This window comes from Giraffa tippelskirchi, chromosome 12 (genome assembly GCF_054371585.1).
Source record: "Giraffa tippelskirchi isolate mGirTip1 chromosome 12, T2T-mGirTip1v1.2.pri, whole genome shotgun sequence".
Classification (NCBI taxonomy): domain Eukaryota; kingdom Metazoa; phylum Chordata; class Mammalia; order Artiodactyla; family Giraffidae; genus Giraffa; species Giraffa tippelskirchi.
Genome location: NC_137286.1, coordinates 102,247,078 through 102,270,516, shown reverse-complemented (window position 1 = coordinate 102,270,516; position 23,439 = coordinate 102,247,078). Strand labels below are relative to the sequence as shown.

Genomic DNA, 23,439 nt, shown 5'->3' with positions numbered 1-23,439 from the left:
AACACGGAAAGAAGTACTCTTGGCAGGATACCAAAGGCGCCTGTACTCGCTGTTATATAAGTGCTTTTTAAAAAAATATTTGCTCATTGGTAAAGTTATAAAAGGAGTTACCAGAGCATCTCTGAAGAGAGGGTGAAGAGAAGTCAGAGCCACAATTTCTGCTTTAAACCAAAACTTTCCTGGAAGATGAGCATGGTCTTAGCTGGAGATAGCCTTAAAGATAATACAGGGCCTTTTCTTTGAACTCATTAGGTAAAATTGTAAAACGTTAAAAAAAAATAGAATAGCTTTTGTAAAGGCTCTTAAGAGACTTGGTGAAAATTCTTTAACTAAGTATTGATAGTAATAAAAAAGATCCTGCAGATATTCTTTGTGGCTTTTAAACTAGTGACTTATTTTATTTTTTATAGCTGATGGAAACTTAGTAATTATGAGCTGCCAGTTATTAAAGATTTAAATAACCTTTAATATCTCTACTTGTGTTTGTGGATTTTTTTTTTCAGGGAAGAAGACAGAAGTAGGAATATCAAGTATACTGATGTCTGGGCACCTCCTTTTGTGACCCCCACCTCAATGTTCTATTCTAATTGGTTTTGGGTGATGCTGTGATATTTGGGATGTTAAAAAACTCCCTAGTGATTCTAGTCTGTAGCTGGGGTGAGACCCATAGGATAGCACTGTTTCTTCTAATTTGTCACTTTGTAGCCTAAGGTGTGGCTACAGTGGTTTAAAGAAAGTAAAAAATAAGTGGTTAGAAATATGGGGAGAGAAAAATGGTATAGGAAAGGAGATATGTTGAAGAATTATAGCATGTTCACTTCTGTATTTTGTCAAAATATCTTTTTGATTTTTTAAAAATCAACAAGGAGTAGTTGATATTGTTGTTTAGTTGCTAAATCATGTCCGACTCTGTGTGACCGCACGGACTGTAGCCCGCCAGGCTCCTCTGTCCATGGGTTTCCCAGGCAAGAATACTGGAGTGGTTGCCATTTCCTCCTCCAGGGGATCTTCCCGACTCAGGGATCCAACCTGCGTCTCCTGCGTTGGCAGCTGGGTTCTTTACCACTGAGCCACCAGGGAAGTCCCCCGGTAGTTGATGTTTATCGGGACACATGGTCCCCTGTTGACTAAGTTGGGGAGTGGATCATTTCTCTATGCAGAGATGACAGTGATGTTGAGTTGTGGTGTCAAGATACTCCTTTCTGTTTACATGGAAAGACAATCACGTCTTATTAAAGATCATTCTCTCCATCACATTCAACACTCATTAAGTGAATACAGACTAGACAAAAAAGTGAAAAAAAGCTTTTATTGTCTTTAAGATTGGAAATAAACCTGGCTGCTGAATCAGTGTTTTCTTTCTACCTTATGTAATTCCCAATATCACAATCTAGGGGCGGATCTTATGGGTGGTTTGTGAAGGCTTATGTAAGAGCTGCGACTATGCTTTTCGTATTCTGTGAAACTCCCTGTTTTGGCTATTACATAATTGACACAGTGCTAGATCGGAGAAGCCCAAACAGGGAAAGGATGTACAAGCCCAGCCCAGAACAGGCTCTTTCATAATGAATCGCTGCTGCCAAATTAGAGGGAACAGCAGGGGCGGAGGTTTGTGAAAGAGAGATAAGAATAGCGTCCAGAGGACGGATGTGAAGAGAGGACAGTTCTGCTTAGCGGTTTTCTGGAGATTTTGACGCTGCAGTATTAACCTCTTTAACCTTTTGTGTCTCCCAGCAGAGGCGCCTTGACTGGGAAGCTAATGAATATTAAGCTTCAGGGTCCCTCACTCTGGCTCTATCCAAGCCCCCAGGAGGGACACTGGCAATGTGCTCCCATGGCCACAGAAGTTTGCACTTGTAATTGTGGAATTTTTTTTTTTTTTAAATAAGGAAGACACTCTCTGCCTCTCACCTCCCTTATGTCATATAAATGTAAGGCTCTACAAACCCTGAATCTCCCATTTCCTAATTATGTTCAAATGTTAACTTTCAAAACTGCTTTTTCTTATTTCAACATCTGAAGTCTTATGAAAAGACAAAAAAAAAAAAAGAAAAAATCTGGCCAATATTGTAGTTGAGCTGCCGAGAAAATGCAGGTTGCTAATACCGGGGCTGAGTGGTATTATCAGGAATCAGGTGGTTACCTGGAGAACCAGCTCTGCCTTGTGAACACACACACACAGGGACTTTTTTGGATCTCAGTGTGAGCCGGAGGCAGAGAGAAGCTGAGACGGAGGAGGGTAAGGAAGGAAATTGGGTTAAAGCTCTTCCACATCTCAGAGAGATGGCTGCAGAGGGGAAAGGGAGAAAAAAATAAACTACCAAAAGCTGCTTCATTAATAAAAAGTTAATAGCAACAGATAGTATCAGCTCCATAGGAGACCTTCCTGTAAACTCCTTAGGATCTGTCTTTAATATGAATTCTAAACAGGGAGTAAACTCAGGCCTGGAAAATATCCTGCAGGAAACAAGTGCAGGCTGGGAAGGGCTGGGATGAACTGCTGACTTGTTCCCATTAGCAGTTTTATGGATAAATGGAAGACTGTAATGTCTACCACAGGAATGTTCGAGAGGGGGTTGTTGAAATGGGTGGAAGGTTTTCCTTTTCTCTGAAGCGTTTCTACTTCATATCTGAATTAATATTCCTCAGATCTTACCATCGTGACCCCTTCCCACCAACCCTTGTATCCTTTCCACCCACTTATTTGTCCATCCACCCACCCACCCCATTTACCTGCCTACCTAACCACCCACCCACCCACCCATCTACCCATCCATCCATTCACCCACCCACCCATTCATCCTTCCAGCTTCCCACCCATCACCCACCCACCTATCCATCCACTTACCCACCTATCACCCACCCACCATTCATCCATCCAACTACCCACCCGTCACCCACCCACCCATCCATCTACTTACCCACCTGTCACCCACCCATGCACCTGTCCATCCACCCATCCAAACATCCATCCATCCATCCACAAAGACACTCCCTTTGACCAAACTTTAGTTCAGCTTCTGGAACTGTGGTGGTGCTTATGAGGGGAACCTGCTGCTGTAGGCAGGCTCATGGCCAGTGCTTCCCCACAATAGCACCCACCCCTCTGATTCTGTTGCTGTGGTTTCTCAGACCTGCCCTGGGGCCCTCTTTGGTGATGTGAGGTTGTGTTCCTCTTGGGCCTTGGGTGATGTGTTGGTTTGGGATCAGGTACGGCTGAGGGCCTTGCAGGGCAGCTGGAGTCCAGTCCACACCACTACATAAACCAGGAGTAGCGGGGAGATTGTGTGTCTTCGTTGATGGTTCCCATTGGCTTGTTGTAGGAGAGGGGCTGGCAGGAGAGTCTCATTTCAGCCCGGATTCCTGTAGTTCCCTTGGAACAGGTGGTTAAGTGAAAAATACTGACACTGGGAACTACACGGCTCTTTCTTGGGGGATATCAAGATATCAAGAACTTAGAGCAATTTTGGAGGTGAAACTGAACCCCAGAGAACCTCTGGGGCCTGAAGGTGTTGGAGTTGGTTAGGGTTTGAGAAGGGGAGAGTGCTCCTTGGCTGGCGAGTCTCCTGTGCGCTTGGATGGCCGCCCTGTGTGTACTAATCAGAAGACACGTGTGACCTGGCAGCAGGTGGTCATGGATCCCTCAGTGGAAAAGGTGAGAAGCCAGTAGGGGAGCAGCAAGCAGGAACTCTCTGCTGGAGAAAGGCCTAGCCTTCCAGGGTGCATGGGGGACGGGGTGGGGGACAGGATCCGCAGCTGTTTACTTCATCAAGCCGTTAGTGAATAACCATTTCTGTCTCTGACACAGCCAAGGAAATCCTCTTTATAGATTAAGTCTCTTTGGGTTGTTTGCTGGCAGGTTGGAGCAAAAGGGCAGCCTGAATGAATGAGCACACAGGTAGGTGGCACTAGGAAGATGGCGTGAGTAGGAGGTTGACAGGTGGCATTTGAGAGGTTGAGTGTGTAGGAGGTTGGCGGGCTTACCTCTTCTCTGTGCCTGTCGTTTGCTGTGTGTGGTCTCTCACATGGCAGGCTTCTTTCACATGCCACCTCCCGTGTTTGGAAAATGGGGGATTGAAGGTTATTCCTGGGTGTGTTGTACTCTTTCCTTAGCTTTTGTAAGTGAGCCCTGTTCTTATTGGCTGTTGTTACGTAATTGTTGTTGTTCAGTCGCTAAGTCGTGTCCGCCTCTTTGCGACATCGTGGATGCAGCACGCCAGGCTTCCCTGTCCTTCACCAACCATCTCCTGGAGCTTGCTCAAACTCGTCTCCATTGAGTCAGTGATGCCATCCAGCCATCTCATCCTCGGTTGCCCCCTTCTCCTGCCTTCAGTCTTTCCCAGCATCAGGGTTACATAATGAATCAGTTGCATAGACTATGCGTAGTGGTTATATGACACTGTCTTAGTCCCTCTGGACTGCGATAACAACATACATCAGACTGGTGCCTTATATACAGCAGAAATTTTTTCTCACTGTTGTGGGTTCTCGTTAGTCCAGGATCGTGGTGCTGGCAGGTCTTCTAAGGGGCTGCTTTTTTCTCTGTCCTCGCTTGATGGAAGGCTCAGGCCAGATGCTCTCTGGGGCCTCTCTTATTAAGGTACCAATCTCATTCATGGGCTTCCCAGGTGGCACTAGTGGTAAAGAACCTGCCTGCCAATGCAGAAACATGAGAGATGTGAGTTTGATCCCTGGATGGGGAAGATCTCCTGGAGGAGGACATGGCAACCTCTCCAGTATTCTTGCCTGGAGATTCCCATGGACGGAGGAGCCTCGCCAGCTGCAGTCCGTGGGGTCCCAAAGAGTTGGGCAAAGAGTCACTGAAGCGACTTAGCACGCTCACACAATCTCATTCTTTTGAAGGTTCTGCCCTCATGATCCACTCACCTCCCAAAGTCCCCACCTCCTTAACACCATCATCTTGGGCATTAGGTTTTTAACATATGAATTCTGGAGAAACTCAAACATTCAGACTATAGTATATATTTAACCAATACTTCATGTATGGAAACCTATTGATTTTAAGATATAATCATGTAACTTGGCGCTTTTCAAGCTTTGATCAATTCTAACATCTTTTTGGTTATTTTTCTTGAATTTTCTAGGTAGACAATCATATCATTTATAGGTAATTATTATTTTGGTTTCTTTTCTTATTTCTATTTCATGTTTTATTGCCAGAGTTTAGACTAGATAGGAGAAGAGATTGTTAACTCATTCTGTTGAGTGATTTTTTAAAATATAAGATTGAGTTTTGTCCTCTAGGTTGATGTCCTTCTCCTGTCCCGTAGTGGGTAGGTTGTATGACCCTTCAAGATTTCTCTTTATTAGTCTTGTGATCCTTTGTGCACCTACAGACTCATTGCACCAGTAAGTTCAGTTTCCTTAGACAAACAAAGCCGTTTGTACACATAGTCATTAGAGATGAGGCAGCAGTGCATGTGATGAGGACTAAGCCAATATTGATGACAGGTTGATGTTGACTTGGAGAACTTTGACTCACCTGCAGAGATGAAAAGCCAACATAGTGTATTAGCTTCTATAAAGACTGTAATAAGGCAAATACATTTGTCCAGAAACATGCTAATATTGATATAGTGATTTTAAATGCTTTTCAAAAGTAATATGGGTGAAGCATGGAGTACAGATCCTTGAATTATAAGAAATGGCAATAAAACAGCAGAAGCAAATAACGAACACTTCATAGAGAAGTTAAATTTTTATGCTTGACCAGACTTACAGCAAAATACTAATCTGAAAACTTAATATGAGCACTATTACTGTTAAATGACAGTGTAAAAGAAGTAATCTCAAATCATCCGGAATTAATTACCTTTATACAAGACTGTTTGAAATTACTCAAAATAGCTTCTGAAGGCAGACAACCCTTCTTTACATGCAAATAATTGTCTTCTCAGGTTGTAAATGTTGCTGCATATTAAGCCAAGCATATTTTTGTACCTAATTCTTATATTTCTATCAGTTTATTTTATGGGGAAGCCAATTTGAGAACTGAAATCATGCAACAGGATAATTGTGGTTGAAATGAATATTTCTAAGCTTGATGCGTTTTGTCTTCGTGTTGTATAATATCTTAGGAAGTGTGTATGACAGACATGCCAAAAATTGCATTTAATTTCCTAGAGACTCTAGTATTAACAAATTTTATATTAGTTTAACTGGTAGCTAGTAACATGTTTTATATTGAGAGAGTCAATATGCTTCTACCAGCAGAGGAAGTTAGTTTAATATAACTACTTTGTGCTTTGCTCCCAAACTTCATACTGAATTTTTTCTGTTATATTTTAGAATTATCATTTTGACAACTATCCAAGGTATTGCATTGGAATATAAATGTGAGTTAGAACTAATATCTCAGTTTGAAGAGCTAAAAAAGAAGAAAGCAGGTATGTGATCTGTAAATCACCCTTGTGCAGCGTTGGGACTAGAAAGAGATGAGTCAGGCGGTTGCCTCAAGCACAACATTTAAGGGGGTACGAAAAAACTAAGCAATAAAAATAAACAATATTTTAATATGGTTAGAAAGTAAAAATGCAAAAATTCATGAACTAATTAGCAAACATTAAAAAGACAAGAGCAGTGTCTGATGTTTCCTTTTGTGTAAGACTCCAATATGGCGTATGATGACTAATCATGTTACTGATCATATTTTTTTTTAATTTTGCTGATCATGTTTTAATTTAAACTTTTGATATTTTGTTCACCGTGAGTTTTTTTGCATTAATTTTTATGTTTTAAACATATCATTTATCTTGGAACCACCTCTGGAATGTTAGAGTAAGGACATTCTATAAATTCTTTTTTTCCAAAACAGTATGAGAACAAAATTTCACTGAGGCAAAAATTGTCAAAGCTGAAACAAAAGGACTCTTAGAAGAAAACACAGAAGTAAATTTTCATGATCTTGGACTAGGTAATGGTTTCTTAGCTATGATACCAAAAACATATAAGTAGCAAAAGAAAACACATTTAGGTTGGGCTTCATAAAAATGTGTTTTAGACAGTATAATCAACAGAAAGCCCATAGAAGGGGAGCAAATTTTTACAAATTACATATGTAATAAGAACTTGTATACCAAATAGATCAAGAGTGGTTGCAACTCAATTATGTAAAGATAGAAAGTGAAAGTCGCTCAGTTGTGTCTGACTCTTTGCGACCCCATGGACTGTATAGTCCATGGAATTCTCCAGGCCAGAATACTGGAGTAGGTAGCCTTTCCCTTCTCCAGGGGATCTTCCTAACCCAGGGATTGAACCCAGGTCTCCCGCATTGCAGGCAGGTTCTTTACCAGCTGAGCCACAAGGGAAGCCCATATAAAGATAAACAGCCCAATTAAAAGTTGGGCAAAGACTTCAAGTTGATATTTCTCCAAAGAAGATATACTGATGACAATTATACCTATTAAAAGTGGTGAGCCTCGGTTATTAGGGAGATACAAATGAAAAGCACAACGAGATAATCACTACTCTCCACTAAAATAGCTGACATAAAAAATCCAGGCAATACCAAGTATTGATGACCATTGGAACCCTGATCCATTGTTGGTGGAACTGTGAAATAGTGCAGCTGCTTTGGAAAATTGTTGCTGGTTACTCAAATTATAACCATAGAAATATAATATAGCCAGCAGTTTCCTTCCTAAGCATATACCTAAGAGAATTGAATAATATAAAAACTTGTGTAATATAAAAACTTATACACCAGTTTGTGTGTAATAGCCCCAGACTGGAAACAGTCCTGGGGCTATCAGCTGATGAATGGGTAGAATGTGGCATGTTCATACAATAGAATGTTAGTCATTCATAAAAAGGAGTGAAGTACAGTCTCATGATACAACAGGTGTGAACCTGGAAACATTTTAAGTGGAAGAAGCCAGACATAAAAGGCCACATGTTATGTGTTCCATTTATATCAAATATCCAGAATAGGCAGATTTGTAGAGACAAAATAGATCAGTGGTTGTCAGATGCTGGGCATAGGGAGAATAATTGGGTACTTGCTAATGGGGACAGGCTTTCTTTGTGGGACAGTGAAAATGTCTTTGAGTTTGATAGTGACAAATTTAGTGAGTCTGTTAAAACCACTGAATTGCACCCTTTAAAATGGTACATTTTATGGTATGTTAGTTGCATATCAGTTAAGCTGTTATTTAAAAATGTATTCATCTTGGTTACTGAGTTTTTTGGTTCCTCTTAAATTTCTTGACTGAGGCAAAGGCTTTGTCGCACCTTAGATCTGACCCTTGTGTTACTTAACAGGCTTGTTGCCTTTAAATTCAGTAAAATATCTAGGTTGGAAGATCAGAAACCTCAGGAAGGTTGGTCCTTATGTGTGAAGCAACAGCAACTGATACTAGAGAAGGAAACTCCAGTGAGTTGGTGGAACTTTGAGAGCAACTTTGTGTGAGCTTTTCGTGGGAGCTTCCCCAGGTGGCACTAGTGGTAAGGAACACCCCCCTCCACCCACCCACCCACCTGGTCAGTGCAGAAGACATAAGAGACATGGGTTTGAGCCCTGGGTTGGGAAGATCCCCGAAGGAGGTCATGGCAACCCACTCCAGTATTCTTGCCTGGAGAATCCCAAGGACAGAAGAGACTCGTGGGCTACAGTCCATGGGGTCACAGAGAGTCAGACATGACTGAAGCAGCTTAGCATGCATGCAAAATCTGTGCGTCCAGCAGGGCCCTGCTGTGTATCAATCATGGTAGTGCTGTCTGGTGTCCATGGCTCTGTAATCACTGGGAAAAGCTAACATCGTTGTAACAGATTAAACGTTTTATTTTATAGTGGGGTATAGCTGATTAACAATGTTGTGATAGTTTCAGGTGAACAGCGAAGGGACTCAGCTGTATATATCCATGTATCCATTCTCCCCCACACTCGCCTCCTATCCAGGCTGCCACATAACACTGAGCAGAGTTCCTTGTGCTATGCAGTAGGTCCTTGTTGGTTTTTCCATTTTAAATATAGTAATGTGTACATGTCCATCCCATACTCCCTAACTGTCCCTTCTCCCTGTTTACCATAGGTTCGTTCATTCTCTAAGTCTGTGTAACAGAATGTTAAATAAGGAGGAGACAGGCTATTCTTTATAGAGGAGCACTGTCCAACAGAAATACAATGTGGGCCACGTTAACATTTCTAGTAGCCATATTAAAAAGGAAAACAATAGATAGGATGAATTTAAATATATTTTATTTAACCTAATCCATCCAAAATATTATCTTCAGATAATTGATATTAAAAATAGGGAATGAGAAATAGATGGATGGTCTAAAAAGAGGTCAAAAGGTTTATTTTGCAACTGGTTGCAAGTTCATATAAAAAAAACCACAACAAAGCAAGTTAACAATAAGAGCTGATTTAACAGGTCTCCTGGTAGGAGGGAAGATTATTTAAGTGCTCTCTGCTCCATTTCAGAAGAAGACACACATTGTGAACATGTGGACTTTTGTACACCAGGTGCTCACATGGCCTCTACTCTGTTGGTTTTAGTCCCAGAAGTGCTGGGCGCCCCATGTGATATCCATAGCGGTAGGGGTGGTTGTGGTGGGGTTCATAGCAGTGGGAGGTGGTGGGAGTGCTGGTTGGGCAGGTCCTGAGATAGACGGGTTACTGAGTATATTATTAAAAGTAATGTAATAACATACTTAGCCCAGAGGGAGTTGGCAGTAAATAGGGACCAGGTGGGAAGAAGGAACCAGAAACGTGCTCTCAGCCCTTCCGAATGCTGGAGGCGATTCATTTCTTGTGTTCTAGGTGCCCTGAAGATGTGCTGGGTTGGAACGGAAACAGTTTATACCCAGACTTCCTAATGCTTCTCAGAAAAATGACGTGTGCACAGCGATAGGTAGTGTTGAAGATTTAATTGTTTCATAATCACTGGGTTTTCCAATTCTGTCTATTTTCTTGTTTGGAAAAATGGTAAAATTGTCATTTTTGCAGGTAACAAAATGGTTGACTAACAGTAATTTTATGAGTCAGCCTAATAATGGTAGGCATTCTGTGGTCTCCTGCAGTAGCATTTGGGAGGAAAATTTGTGTCTTTTCTACCACCTAGCAACTATTCTTCTCACTGGGCAATTTAGAGAGGAAAGTAAATTTTGCTGATTTATTTTGAAATATAGTTTTATTAAGGATTTAATTAATATTAATATTGTTAATATTGTAGGATTTATAGTTGCTCTGGCTTTGTATTTCTTCTGAATTCTAAGAATGTAAGAAGCATAACAAGTATAAATTTGGTGCAATTTAAGAAAATTAAGATCTGGAAAATGGACATGATTATTCATGAATCAGAGGTGTTCTTCCCCTGATAAAAGCCTTAAGTCCTTAAGATCCTTCATTTATATGGTGTATTTAAGAATCGGTTTTCAGATCATTAACTACTTGAGGGATTAGGATAGAAAGAAAATTGAAGTCATGTAATCCATTGAGGATTAATCTGAATGTAAGATTAAGTATCTCTGAAATCCTAGCCAATGGAAAAATGGTGAGTTTATCGAAACAACTCCCATTATGAAGAGCTTATTTGTGGCACAGTTATTGTCCAGATTCAAGAACTCCTACACTGATTTTAGTTTCCTAGTGAGACGCAGTAGTGTAGTGAAGCACTGTCACTGATTTTAGTTTCCTAGTGAGACGCAGTAGTGTAGTGAAGCACTGTTTATACATCCCTGGATCCTGCTCCTTTCTTCTGAGTTTTCCTGTCCCTTTTCTTTTTAAGGTTTCCACACGTGAATTGTCAACTAGGGCGAATTGTCACCAATGGCAGTAAAACTGGTTTTCTGTGGGTCAAGGTGAGTTTATGTGGATTTCTCTTCAATTTATAATTCCACTTGACTGGGACACATAGTTGCCTCCTAAATGTTGTGTGAGACTTATTGGTACTCCAAGTAAATCTCTGGTGGTGAATTTGGGTAAATATTATTAATGATGCAAGTGAATTAAACTGGATTTTCATTTGAAAGCGTAATTTAGTTTTGCTTTTTTTAAGATGTGAGAATTATAGTCAGGCATATATTGGAACTCCAGTTCAAGCAACGTGTTTTGTTAACGATTTTAAAATTGAGGAGTGTGTCTATAAAGACATCTTTTTCCTAGGGGTAATTAATCTTTTTCAGCGACAAAAGGTTGTGGTGTGGTTGTTAACATGTGTTTAATAATATCAGTTGACAGAAATAGGACAAGATGATGCAGTCGTTTTTAAGGGCTTGCTTTGATTGGAGAATGTGCTTCTTGAGAGAGAAAGACCAGATTGGGAGGGAAAAAGTTAATGAAATGCAAACAGAGTTCATTAAATGATGCATAGAAGCTTTACTGAACCACCAAGATTGCGAAAAGTTTAAAGCATTGAGACACTTGAGAGACGCTTTTCTGAGGGCTGTTCTAGCCCATATGGCATTTTGTGCAAATTTGACAAAGCGTCTCTTCCATGGACCTTTTACTTCCAGCTGATGGAGAATGATTGGGCTGCACTAATTTTTAGAACGAGGCACTTTATTGCCATATGCTGGAAATTTGTAATATAAATAAATTACCCATCTTTAAGTCATTAAAGTGGTGATAAAAATACAGACAGCTTTTTAAATGATGTGATTGGAGTCCCCTTGAATGTGGTGGCCTTGCACAGTTCACAGCCCTCTGTGACTGTTGTTTTGTTCTCTGGACAGATTCTAAGGAAGGGAGGCTTTTTATTGAGTTCTGCTCCTTGAAGACAGGAGAAAGAAGTAATAACTTGGGGTATGGCTTTGATTGGACACTTGGATTGATTGAAAGAAACTTATCAGAGGGACAGTGGCTACTGTAGGTTTGGAGGCCAGAGGGGTGGCCTGAGTTTTCTAGGCATAAAACTCAGGAGGGAAAACCTAAACCACTTTTAAACCAAATTAATGACCAAGTTAATGCAATTTAGTGATAGAGAATGTGTACTTCAGATTTCCAGCACTTCTAAGGTGGTTTTATTCTGTAGATCATTATCTCTGTAATATTCTTGCTCTTAAGGACTATTTAAACTTGAGTTTTTCCCCGGGAAAACCGAGTTGCCTTCCAAATGTTGGGTGTGTCCATAATGGCTGGCTTTTCCTTACTGCTGAGTTTTTGTAATTAATCTTTTGATGAGATAAAAAGCTGTTATGTTGTTGTTAATGGGTGGCTATTGATTGACAAATACAGGGTTAGAGAGATACAGCAAAGCGTTGGGCCCAGAGAGAGGGCTGCGGGTGGAGAATGTGACTGATAACTGATATATAACTGAGGTTAAAGAACGGACAGATAGGTGATGGTGCTAGTGTTCTTGCTAGCTGAGGTCATGGGTAGAGGTCATGGTGATTGTCGGCATGGTCAGGATGGTGGTGGCAGCCATTGGGACGCTGATGAATCATACAGAGGAAAGGACTGGGAAATGGGAGCAAGGCTGGGCCATAGACACAAAATATGTGGCCAGGGAAAAAGCTTTTCCTTTCTTGGGTGCTGATGACAGAATGATTAGAGGGAGCTCCAAGGGGCTTCTCTTTGTGCAAGGATAAACACATTCTTTTATGGTGTCATTTATTCATCTCTTCCTCCCCTGGAGGAAACCCCCTTACCATGAGAATAACAATAAAGAGACCTCAAGAGGGACTTCCCTGGTGGTCCAGTGCTTAGACTCTGTGCTCGCTGTTCTGGGGGCCCTGGTTCGATCCCTGGTCGGGGAACTAGATCCCACATGATACAGCTAGAGGATCCTGCATGTCACAGTGAAGATGGAAGATCGCACCTGCCTCAACTAAGAGTGGGCGCAAAGAAATAAATAAAAATAAATACTAGGGAAAAAGAGACCTCAGAGAGGACTTGTAATTCCAGTGAACGTTGATGTTTATTTCCCTTACCCCTGCCACGGCCCACATTTCTTTCCTGGGTGTGTGGGGGGCAGGTGGGGAGTTGGGGGGGTTGATCTTCTGAATACAAGGTAGAAGAACACATGATCAATTAAGAGAACCGTTTATGTGATTTAGGGAAAGAGGCCCTGGTGTTATTTATATCTGAAACCTCTCTTCCCCACTCCCACCATACGTACATGATTGAAGAAAGAAACGATGTGGATTTGGTTTTTTTTTGAGTTCAGCGGCAGAAGGAAAAGGGGAAAGAGGATTAGGGAGGCTTATGTGAGTTAATTCCCCCCTAGATAATTGCTTAGCTGCGTGTTTCACTTTGTTTGTAGATATTATGTCTGATTTTTTTCTTTGCCTTTGGAATACCAAGGAAAGAATGAGAATATGATGTTTTGGGTCTAATATTTGGTACCTATGACTTTGAGCTAATAATTTCTTGTTCCACTGAGCTCAGATGGTAAAGAACCTGCCTGCAATGTGGGAGACCTGGGTTCTATCCTGGAGTTGGGAATATCCTCTGGAGAAGGGAATGGCAACCCACTCCAGTATTCTGTCCTGGAGAATCCAACGGACAGAGGAGCCTGGTGGGCCATACTTCATGGGGTCACAAAGAACTGGACATGACTTAACGACTAACACTTTCATTTTCATAGGGAGAATGATATTTACTACTAGGAAAGGTTTGTGAAAACACCAGCTTCATAAATGTTAAAATGAAACAATGATATGTGAGAACAATCCAGCACTCTCATTATCATTAATCTTCATAAATTTGGAGTTGACATATTTTATCACTCTGTGATCCAAATAATTGCCCTGATTATTTAAATAAGAGATCCTTTCAGGTGATTATGTAAAGAGGTAGGTCCACAGCAGCAGGAGAGATGTGGACACAAAGAGTAGCTTTTTATTTTTTTATTTTTTTATTATTTTTTTTTTTTTTAGTATATGTGCTGCCGAAGCGAGCACAAAGAGTAGCTTTTTAAATGGCAGGGTTAGTGGGTTATCATATGGTAGAAGGTGTTAGGTTAGGTGCATAGCACCATGTACACAGCACATTGCTAAATGGAGCGATGTGACTTTACAGTGTTTAAGTGCTGGTTCTGTCTACCATTTTAATGAGCGCTCACCTGCTTCAGTGCTGTGTGAGCCCGTGTGTGTGTGTGTGTGTGTGTGCATGCTCAGTCCCTAAGTCATGTCCGACTCTTTGCCACCCCTTGGACTGTAGCCCACCAGGCTTCTCTATCCTCATTGTCTTGTTTGTTTATTGAACACTGTATAAGGTAGGTGCTGCCAGCAGCCTCATTTTCCAGCTCAGAAGTAGTGAGGGTTGAAGCTGGATCTTGCAGCCAGCCATGCCCTTAACCACTGGCCTCTACTGCCTGCCTGGACACTGGACTGGGTCCCCTCCTGGACTGGGTCCCCTCCTGAAAGTCTTTTCTGTTTCCGGAATTCTGTATCCCCCATTGTATGAAGCTTGATACTGTCATAGACAGAAGTGCTTGAAAATGGAGCAGATCATTCTGTCATAAGCAGGCACCAACTGAACAATGCCAGAGGGATCCTAGATACAAAAATTTGTGGGACTTCCCTCACGGTCTAGTGGTTAGTGCTCTGAGCTTCCATAGCCGGGGGCCTAGGTTCCATCCCTGGTTGGGGGACTGAGATCCCAGAAGTCGCACAGCTTGGCCAAAGGGAAAAAAATATTTGCACCATGTAGTGAGATGTGAGGAATTGTTGGTTATAATTTGTTTCCTAAAGAGCTTAGAGATTTTTAAAGACTTAATGTTTTTTTTCCCCACCAAAGGAAGTCCTGTGAGTCTGAAATATCTAAATGTCAAATAGGACTGAAATACACTCAGATTTTGAATATGTAAAGAAACCTTGGCAGTGCATGTATTTTATTTTCTGCATTAAAATGAGCCTCAGGAATAGATTAGAAGCACCAGGGTATCAAAGTCCATTATTTCAGGGATACTGAGGTTAATCTTTTTCCCAATCCATCTTTTCCTTAGGCAGAAAACGTAGGAATAGAGACCAACCATATTTCAATATTTAAATCCACAGGCCCGGAGCCCAGAATGTTAGGAAATTGGTTGTTGGGGGTGAGGGGAGGCAGTCAATAGAAGTCACGTGGACGATCCCATCAAGACGATAAGAAATCACTTAGTCTTTTCTGTTGTCTGTTTTAAATGGTGCATAAGACCGCTCAGTTTACCATGCACTGCTCTCTCAAACTATTAGATACATGCTGTCATCCAGCCCTCTAGCTAGGAATTAAATCTGTGTTCTGTTGGATTTGAGGCCAGATTTGATTAAACTAGGTCATTGGGGCACGCTCACAGGGGCCTGGATCTCACTGGCAGTGTGCCATCTTTGGTAATTAATGGGTAAGCCCGCCAGTAGGCAAATGCAATGGCTTCACTCCTGCTATTAGAGACAGATAGCAGGGAACTGTGTAATATTTGAACAGGCGTCCAGTTAGTGATGAATTACAACAGGAGTCCTGGAAAAGTTCCTGCGTTCCTCACTTTATGTCAGATGAGTTCATCACATTTAAAATGATCACAGAAATTACAAAAGGATTAAAAATGAATGGGTTATTCAAATGTTTTATGACATTGCTTTAGCTTGCACATTTTTCATACAATGTAGATTTCCAGCCCCATCTTCCCTCCTCTCAGAAACACTGAGAACCTGTGCAGACATCAGCCAGTTTGCAGTGGTTTCCTGGGGCATAAGGTCAGGACTTCGTGTCGAGAGGTCACATGGAGATCCATTTCTAGCTCTTCTTTTGAAGGTTTAACTTGGTTCTGTTCAACAACAGGAGCTTGAATTAAATGGCTTTTTAAGATTTCCTTTTGCCTGCAAAGGGCTTTGTATTTAATTCATCCTCATATTTTTGTGGTTGTTATTCTTTGTACTTAGCATCCTGATTGTTATAAATGCTGTGTGTATTTAGTGTCCACGTGCTAAGATGAAGACCTTTGTCTAGATGCCAGGAGAGGCAGAGAATGTCCCTGGTGGCTCAGATGGTAAAGAATCCGCCTGCAGTGCGAGAGATCCGGATTCCATCCCTGGCTGAGAAGATCCCCTAGAGAAGGGCATGGCAACTCCCTCCAGTATTCTTGCCTGGAGGATCCTATGGACAGAGGAGCCTGGTGGGCTATAGTCCATGGGGTCGCAAAGAGACACAAGTGAGTGACTAACGCTTCCACTTTCAATGATAGGAGAATGAATCAAATGGCTTTTTAAGATCTGCTTTTGCCTGAAAAGAACTTTGTGTTTAATTCGTCTTCATATTTTTACGGTCGTTATTCATTGTACTTAGCTTCTTGATTGTTAGAAATGCTGTGTGTGTGCTTAGTGTCCAGGTGCTAGGATGGGACATTCCTCTAGATGCCGGGAGAGGCAGAACGACCTTTGCAGAAGTAGTTGTCATCCTGTGTGGTTTGAGGAGCAGCCTTGGCACCTGGGGGAGGGGGGCAGGTCTGTGCATTTTGTAATCTTGCTCCTGAAGGTCCAGCTTGTCAACAGAATGCGCGCTCCATGAGGGCTGGCAGCCCGTTTATGCACCGCTATTTTCCTGGCACCTGGACCACTGAATGCCTGACACGTGCTGGGCGCTCGGTGAATGTTTATAGAATGAACAAGGCAACTTGGAAGCTTGTGGCTCTGGGGGGAGGAGTCCTTTCTCTTTCATCTCATTTCAAGGAAAGGAAGACTCGTGGAGTCCTTCTTTCTATAGCAGAGATATATTGAGAGACCACAGTAAGACCACGCTTTGTTTAAGAAACTAGAAAGAGGAAAAAACCTTTATTCATGGCGTAGTTACTCAGTGGAAGCCTTGGCTTTGTGGTAGAGCCCCTCATAAGTTGGGTTTCTCTTTATGCTCTTTTGAAAATTGAAATATAGTTGATTTATGATGTTGGTTTACAATGTTGTGTTAGTTTCTTTGTTGTTGTTCAGTTGTATCTGACTCTTTGAGACTCCATGGACTGTAGCACTCGAGGCTTCCCTGTCCTTCACCATCTCCCAGAATTTGCTCAAACTCATGGTCCAGTGAATAGATGATGCCATCCAACCATCTCATCCTCTGCTGTCCCCTTTGCCTCCTGCCTTCCGTTTTTCCTAGCATCAGGGTCTTTTCTAATGAGTCAGCTCTTTACATCAGATGGCCAAAGTATTGGAGTTGCAGCTTCAGCATCAGTCCTTCCAATGAATATTCAGGGTTGATTTCCTTTAGGATTGACTAGTTTGATCTCCTTGCAGTCCAAGGGACTCTCAGGAGTCTTCTCCAGCACCACAGTTTGAAAGCATCAATTTTTCAGCACTCAGTCTTCTTTATGGAACTCTCACATTCATACATGATTACTGGAGAAACCGTAGCTTTGACTGTACGGGCCTTTGTCGGTATTTACTTACAGGCTAACACCCGGGTTCCTTAGCAGAAATACAGGGCTCTTCATGCATGCTGTGGTTCCATGTTTTATTTGTTTTTCTTAGTACATGCTCTTTTTTTAAGTTTAGGTGCATAAATGTTTATCTGATATCTGACTTGTAGTATTTACTATGCTTGATGCTGAGAACATTAAAGGAATAAAATTAGGTTTTTGCCTTCTAAGAATTTACAGTCTAATGAGATACCCTAGTAAGTAAACAGTGTCAAAAGAATGGTTTAAAGGAAGGTCATCAGGGAGGCACAGAGGTTTGGAGCTCCCAGACCACACTCTTTGCATCCTTTCTAAGCCACTTGCAGTGAGTATATTTAGGGGCTGATCAGTATTGGTCTGATGTTAGAATTTTATATCTACAGTACCACTTAACAATAGTTGCTGTACTGAAAAATAACTTTAGGTACTGTAAGAACTCCAATAGTCAAAAGAAGTGAATTATACTCAGATAATAGTACCTAGTATGGCAAGAAAAGATATGGGTATTTTGGAAATATTTGCAGTAATGGGGGATGTGATCATTGAGTTTAAAAGAAAATTAAATTAGTCAGAAGAGTATTCCCAGTAAGCTTTCCTATGAGTTACCATTTCACGACATTCTAGTCCCCTCCAGTTGCTCAGCTATTGATGAAAGAATTACGTTGGCCCAAATAGGCTAGATCTTGATGGAGCTGGTTTTGCTGTCTCTCCTGGAGACTGTTTTCCACCATCTGGGGACGTTTTTGGTCATCACCCCTGCTTGTTGGCCTCTAGTGGGTACTGGCCAGGGCTGCTATTGATCACTCTGTAATGCACAGGACAGTCCCCCATAAAGAATTTTCTGACCCCAAATATCAGTTGTTGGCAAAGTGGAGATTCTCTGATCTGGATGAATGGCCTGTATTTCTCGTATTCGCTAGAAGAATTTACAAGATCCAGAATCAAATGCCCATAAGGATATTTAAAAAAAAGATGATTTTGAACAAAAAGGGATTGGAGGCTAAGTGGGAGGTGGGATGGTGACGGTGAATTTTCACTATTAGCCTCTTTTCTTTTTTGGCTTTTCTGCAAGTCTTTTTTTTTTTTTTTTTGGTAACAAGCTTGTTTTTATTAGTTAATCTGTAAGGTAAATTTGATGATGATGATGATGATGGCTTAGCATGTTTTGGAGACCACTGCTAGTGCGTCCGGTGTCTAGCACAGACCCTGTAACAAAGTGCACTGTTAACACACACGTGTCGGGCGATTGCGCGGAAGCATGTATTCCTGGAGAGAACATTTTGTCTTCTATAAACTCCTCTCATTCGTCCGCGTCGAGCGAAAAGGAAAATGTGCTCCCAGAGTTTATGACAGTCATTCCGTAGATCCAGAGAGTGTTAGGTCAGTAAAAAAGCAGACAGCTGGCTCCCCAAGAGGGAGACGTTCTCGACTCTCAGTACAGCTTGTTGGGAAAGCTGAACGGGCAGAAACGTGGCCAAAGTTCAGAAGAGCCCGCTTGGTCTGGAGCCACAGAGGAATCTGCTCCAAGCAGACAGCTGTACTGAAAAGCAAACTCGACACAAAGCTAGGGCAGGAAAGCCGGCAGGCAGGATGTGCCGTCCTCAGAGGAGACAGGAGCTCAGCTGAGCGGTCGCACTGCCAACAATGCAGGCTGATGGAGTGAGAGCCACGTAGGACCTGTCTTGGGGACCCACCAGTGAAGATTCTGTTGACAGAAGCTATTGAAACATGTATATTACCATATGTGAAATAGATGACCAGTCCAAGTTCGATGCATGAAAGAGGGCACTCAAAGACAGTGTGCTGGGACAACCCAGAGGGATGGGATGGGGAGGGACGTGGGAGGGAGGTTCAGAACGGGAGACCCATGTACACCCATGGCAGATTCATGTCAATGTATGGCAAAGAGCACTACAGTGTTGTAAGGTAATTAGCCTCCAGTTAAAATAAATTTAAAAAAAAGCTATTCCCAGTTTCCCTCTGTGAACCCTTCGCTCCAGCCACGTTTCCCTGCCGGTTCTCCAGACACGCCTTTCCCTGCACGCTCACTGTGTCCTTCTGTCTGGAATCCATTCGCTGTCTCCTCTCTGACTTCGGGTTTTCTTTTACAAAATCCAGCTCAGGTTCTCGACCCTTCGTGAATCCCTCCCTGAGTTTTTCTGCATCAGAAATCTTCACCCGTCTGAGCCCCCCACCCCATCTCTACTCCTCCAGATTCAGGAGGCAACTAGCAGGCATGGATTATTGCCAGGGCTTCAGGGCGGCTGCCGTCAGCTTGTTGTATCTGTGTCCTGAGTCCCAGGATTGGACGGGGTAGAGATACGGAGAAAACCAGGAGGACTCACTCTATAGAAACTTCAGGTGTTTAAAAAGAAAAAATCATCTGGGGAGGAATTCATCTTTCTGTGGTTGTTGAAGCTGACACTAGAGACAGAACAGCATCCCCCTTCTGGTCACAGGAGCCCATTGAACGAACGCCCTCTAGGCAAGGGATTTTGGCCAGAGTCTGAACATAGCCACCTGCCTGCTGATGTAAGATTTGAGTGAAGGTTCTGGCAGTCCCTGGGCTTCCCTGGTGACACAGACGGTAGAGAATCTGCCTGCAATGCAGGAGACCTGAGTTCGATCCCTGGGTTGTGAAGATCCCCTGGAGAAGGAAATGGCAGCCCACTCCAGTATTCTTGCCTGGAAAATTCCTTGGACAGAGGAGTCTGATGGGCTACAGTCCAGGGGTCAAAGAGAGTCGGACACGACTGAATTATTAACACTTTCACTTTCACACTCTCACCATCCCTGAAGACAAAGAAGGGATGTGAAGGAGGCCTTATAATGTGTCTGCAAACCCTAGACCCAGAAGCAGACAGAAATGTAACTGCCAGCCTGACATTAGGACAGGGAAAGTCCGCCCCCCCACTCCTTGTACAGGACCCCATCTGATGGTTTTGGACACAGTTGGAATGCACCAGTGCTTGTTTTCTTAGAGTCCAGCTTCAGCAGGGAAAGTGTGTGGGTCTTGTCTTGGCCATGAGCTCAGGAGAGAGGACTCGCTTGCTCATTGGCCAGAGCCCCCTCCCCCTGGCCAGGTGCTCCTGTCGGGCTCACCAGGGACCCCCTCTCTGTATTCAGGCTGGAACCTTGCAATATTGTGCAGAATACCCAAGAGCAGTGGGTTGTGATCAGCTCTGTTTAGAAGAGCAGTGTTCCAAACAGAAATTGCCCAGAGGGTATGCTTAACATTAACGTGTCAAGCAGTAGAAGGAAGAAGAGACTTGTGAAAATGAAGCTTAATTTTGCTACAGAGAACTTTTATTCTTTCTGCTGCATTTTTTTTAAGGATGCCTCTGAACCATCTCAGAGGTCGGTCTTTAGACAGTTGATTCATTTTACAGCAAAAACTCAGATCCATTAAAATTAAAGCCTCCTGCTGGGTGTTAAAATATCATTATCATACCACTCCTTATTACAGACACTTGTTTTCTATTCATATGAGACCACTGGGAAGAGAAGATTTACCTTGATATTTGTATTCAGAATATTCAGTTACCTGTTTACCACGGTTTCATTTATTTCTTGGGTGTAAATTTCCCCTTTTTGTGTGCAGTTGAGTACGTCTCTAAGTTGCCAAAGAGGAGTGGAATATTGCTATTAAATTCAGATGATCATTTATTTGCAAGTTAAAATGTCTTCTGAAAAGGATGAAAGCTTATTCTTGCCTGAAGCTTGTTTGTTCCATGAGAGCTGTGAGGTGTCTCTGAGGGCTGTTTCTATGCTGTGTTTTTTCCTGTGTCTTAGCAGTGAGGTATATTCCTATTCTAGGGAAAAATCTCTCCCTATGTTGGTTATAGGAAGTAGAGAAAACTGAGGAAATGTGTCTGGAGTGGACCTCCAGGAATAAAAAAGCCCATTAATGTTCGCATAGTTTAATGCAGGGCTAGTAATGCTGAGACTCTAAACTGTGTTTTTAAATGCCATCATGTAAGCACATGATTTGTGCCTTGACACTGATGGAATTCATCTTGAATGACTGAGTGTGCCTGAAAGCTTTGGGGAATCTGATCCACCAAGAAAGGAAATTAGAGTACTTGTTTCAAAAACACTGTCATTTGTATGTGTGTCTGCTTATACACACACACACACACACACAAGTACACATGTGTGTATATACACATGTACATACACATATGCATACGTACACGTGTCTGTGTATGTGTATATACACACACACACACATACACATGTGTCTATGTATGTATTACACAAACATTATCTACATGTGCTCAGTCCTGTCTGACTCTTTATGACCCTGTGGACTGTAGCCTGCCAGGCTCCTCTGTCCATGGAATTCTCCAGGCAAAAATACTGGAGTGGGTAGCTGTTTTCCTTTTCCAGGGGATTTTCCCAACTCAGGGATGGAACCCAGGTCTCTTGCATTGCAGGCAGATTCTTTACCATCTGAGCCACCCTAAATTAACCTTCATAAAACAGATAAGTGGCTTAAAAAACAGAAACTGACTATCATAGTAGCAAGTGAAAGTGCTTGCTTTGAATACAGTGAATACAAGAAAGTGGCAGCATTGATATGGTTTCTCCTGTTCCTTGTATGAGAGTTTTCTTAGCCAAGCGGTGGGGGCGAGGGGAATGACGGGCAAATCCTGTTGGACAAGAAGTTGGCCAGAAATTCAGCATCACCAAGATTATTTAAATGTGGATTTAGAGCTTTGATTGTAACACTGTATCTTGCCCTAACTGAATATGATGTTATATTAGTTACTGGTCAGAATACAGGTATGCACAATTTATAAATAACCAAGTGCACAAATGTTGGGGAATGCATGCTCAAAATGTCTTAAATGTTGGTAGTGTCTGCTTAAGAAAGCTCAGTGCCTGCTGCTAAGGGTCCTGCTGTTCAGAAGTGTGGTCCCCAAACGGGGGACCCTTTTAGAAATGGACACGCTCAGGCCCTCACCTCTGACCTCTAGAATCAGCGTCTGCATCTCAGGCTCGCAGGTGACTGGTAGGCACATTATGGTTGGGATGGCTGAGTGGTTAAGGTGTTGGAGTTGAAATTCACTGGGGTCTCCTGGAGCAGGTTCGAACCTTGCTCACTGTAGAAGTGGCTGGCTTTGAGGACTTCCTGGCTTTGAGAATCTGCCTGCCACACGAGATACCTGGGTTTGATCTCTGGGTTGGGAAGATCCCCTGGAGAAGGATATGGCAACCCACTCCAGTTTTCTTGCCTGGAGAATTCCATGGACAGAGGAACTTGGCGGGCTACAGTCCATGGGGTCCAGAAGAGTTGGTTCAGACACGACTGAGCAATTAACACTTAAGGTTTGGGAAGCACTACTCTAGGACGCGTTTTATGACAAACCTCTTCTGGGCTTTTGACACCAGGGGGTGATTCTATGATTTCCCCACATAGGGAAGTGTGGAATTTTTAAACAATTTTGAATCTTCCTCCTGTCACTTATTACCTTGACCTTTGACAGCTCCCTGAGTGTCCGAACTCCTTGTCCACATCTGTGAAGTAGAGAGGAGAGTCAGGCACATTACATGTTGAGTTGGCCCACGAGAGGCTGCTGGAGTAAATGGGTGACCACCTGCGTCCCACAGTCTCAGGTCGATCTCTCTTTAGCACTCACGTGCCCCAAACTCAGGCCAGCTCAGAGAAACGTGTGCTGAGGCTGACGCATCCTGTGGCCCCAGCTGGTAGCTGGCTGGACCGGGCTTCTACAAGGACCCACCCCAGCTGAGCAGGTCGAGCGGCCGGGAGGAAGGGCAGGTGGCAGGTAGGAAGCCCGGCAATCGCATCGTCAGCTGGAGGCCGGCTGGGCCAGCAGCAGTGGTGGTGGTGCTGAGGTCTGCAGTTGTTGCATCTGCCGCCTGGCTGGAACTCTGCCCTTTATCTGGGGAAATCTCTCTGACAAATTTGTTTACAGAATATCAAGTGCATTTATCGGTGAGCCAGCTAATCTGGAAATAGCCTAAGGAAGACTTCATCCATATGAAACAACTGCTTTCACTGGCCATGGAACAGAGTCCTTACTCCCCAGAAGAGTGCTCTTTAGCATCTTTGTTTGCTTTTTGCTGTGGTTTTTGTTAAGTTGCAAAT

The 23,439-nt window shown here is 42.6% G+C and overlaps 1 protein-coding gene across 1 annotated transcript in view; it reads left to right on the top strand.

Annotated features, from left to right (window-relative positions):
• The window catches only part of MTUS2 (microtubule associated scaffold protein 2), a 369,436-nt gene that overhangs the window by 807 nt on the left and 345,190 nt on the right, over window positions 1–23,439 (top strand). The window contains exon 2 of the mRNA XM_081549337.1: window positions 10,749–10,821. The gene's annotated coding sequence lies outside the window, so the exon portion shown is untranslated. The remainder of the gene's footprint in view (window positions 1–10,748; window positions 10,822–23,439) is intronic.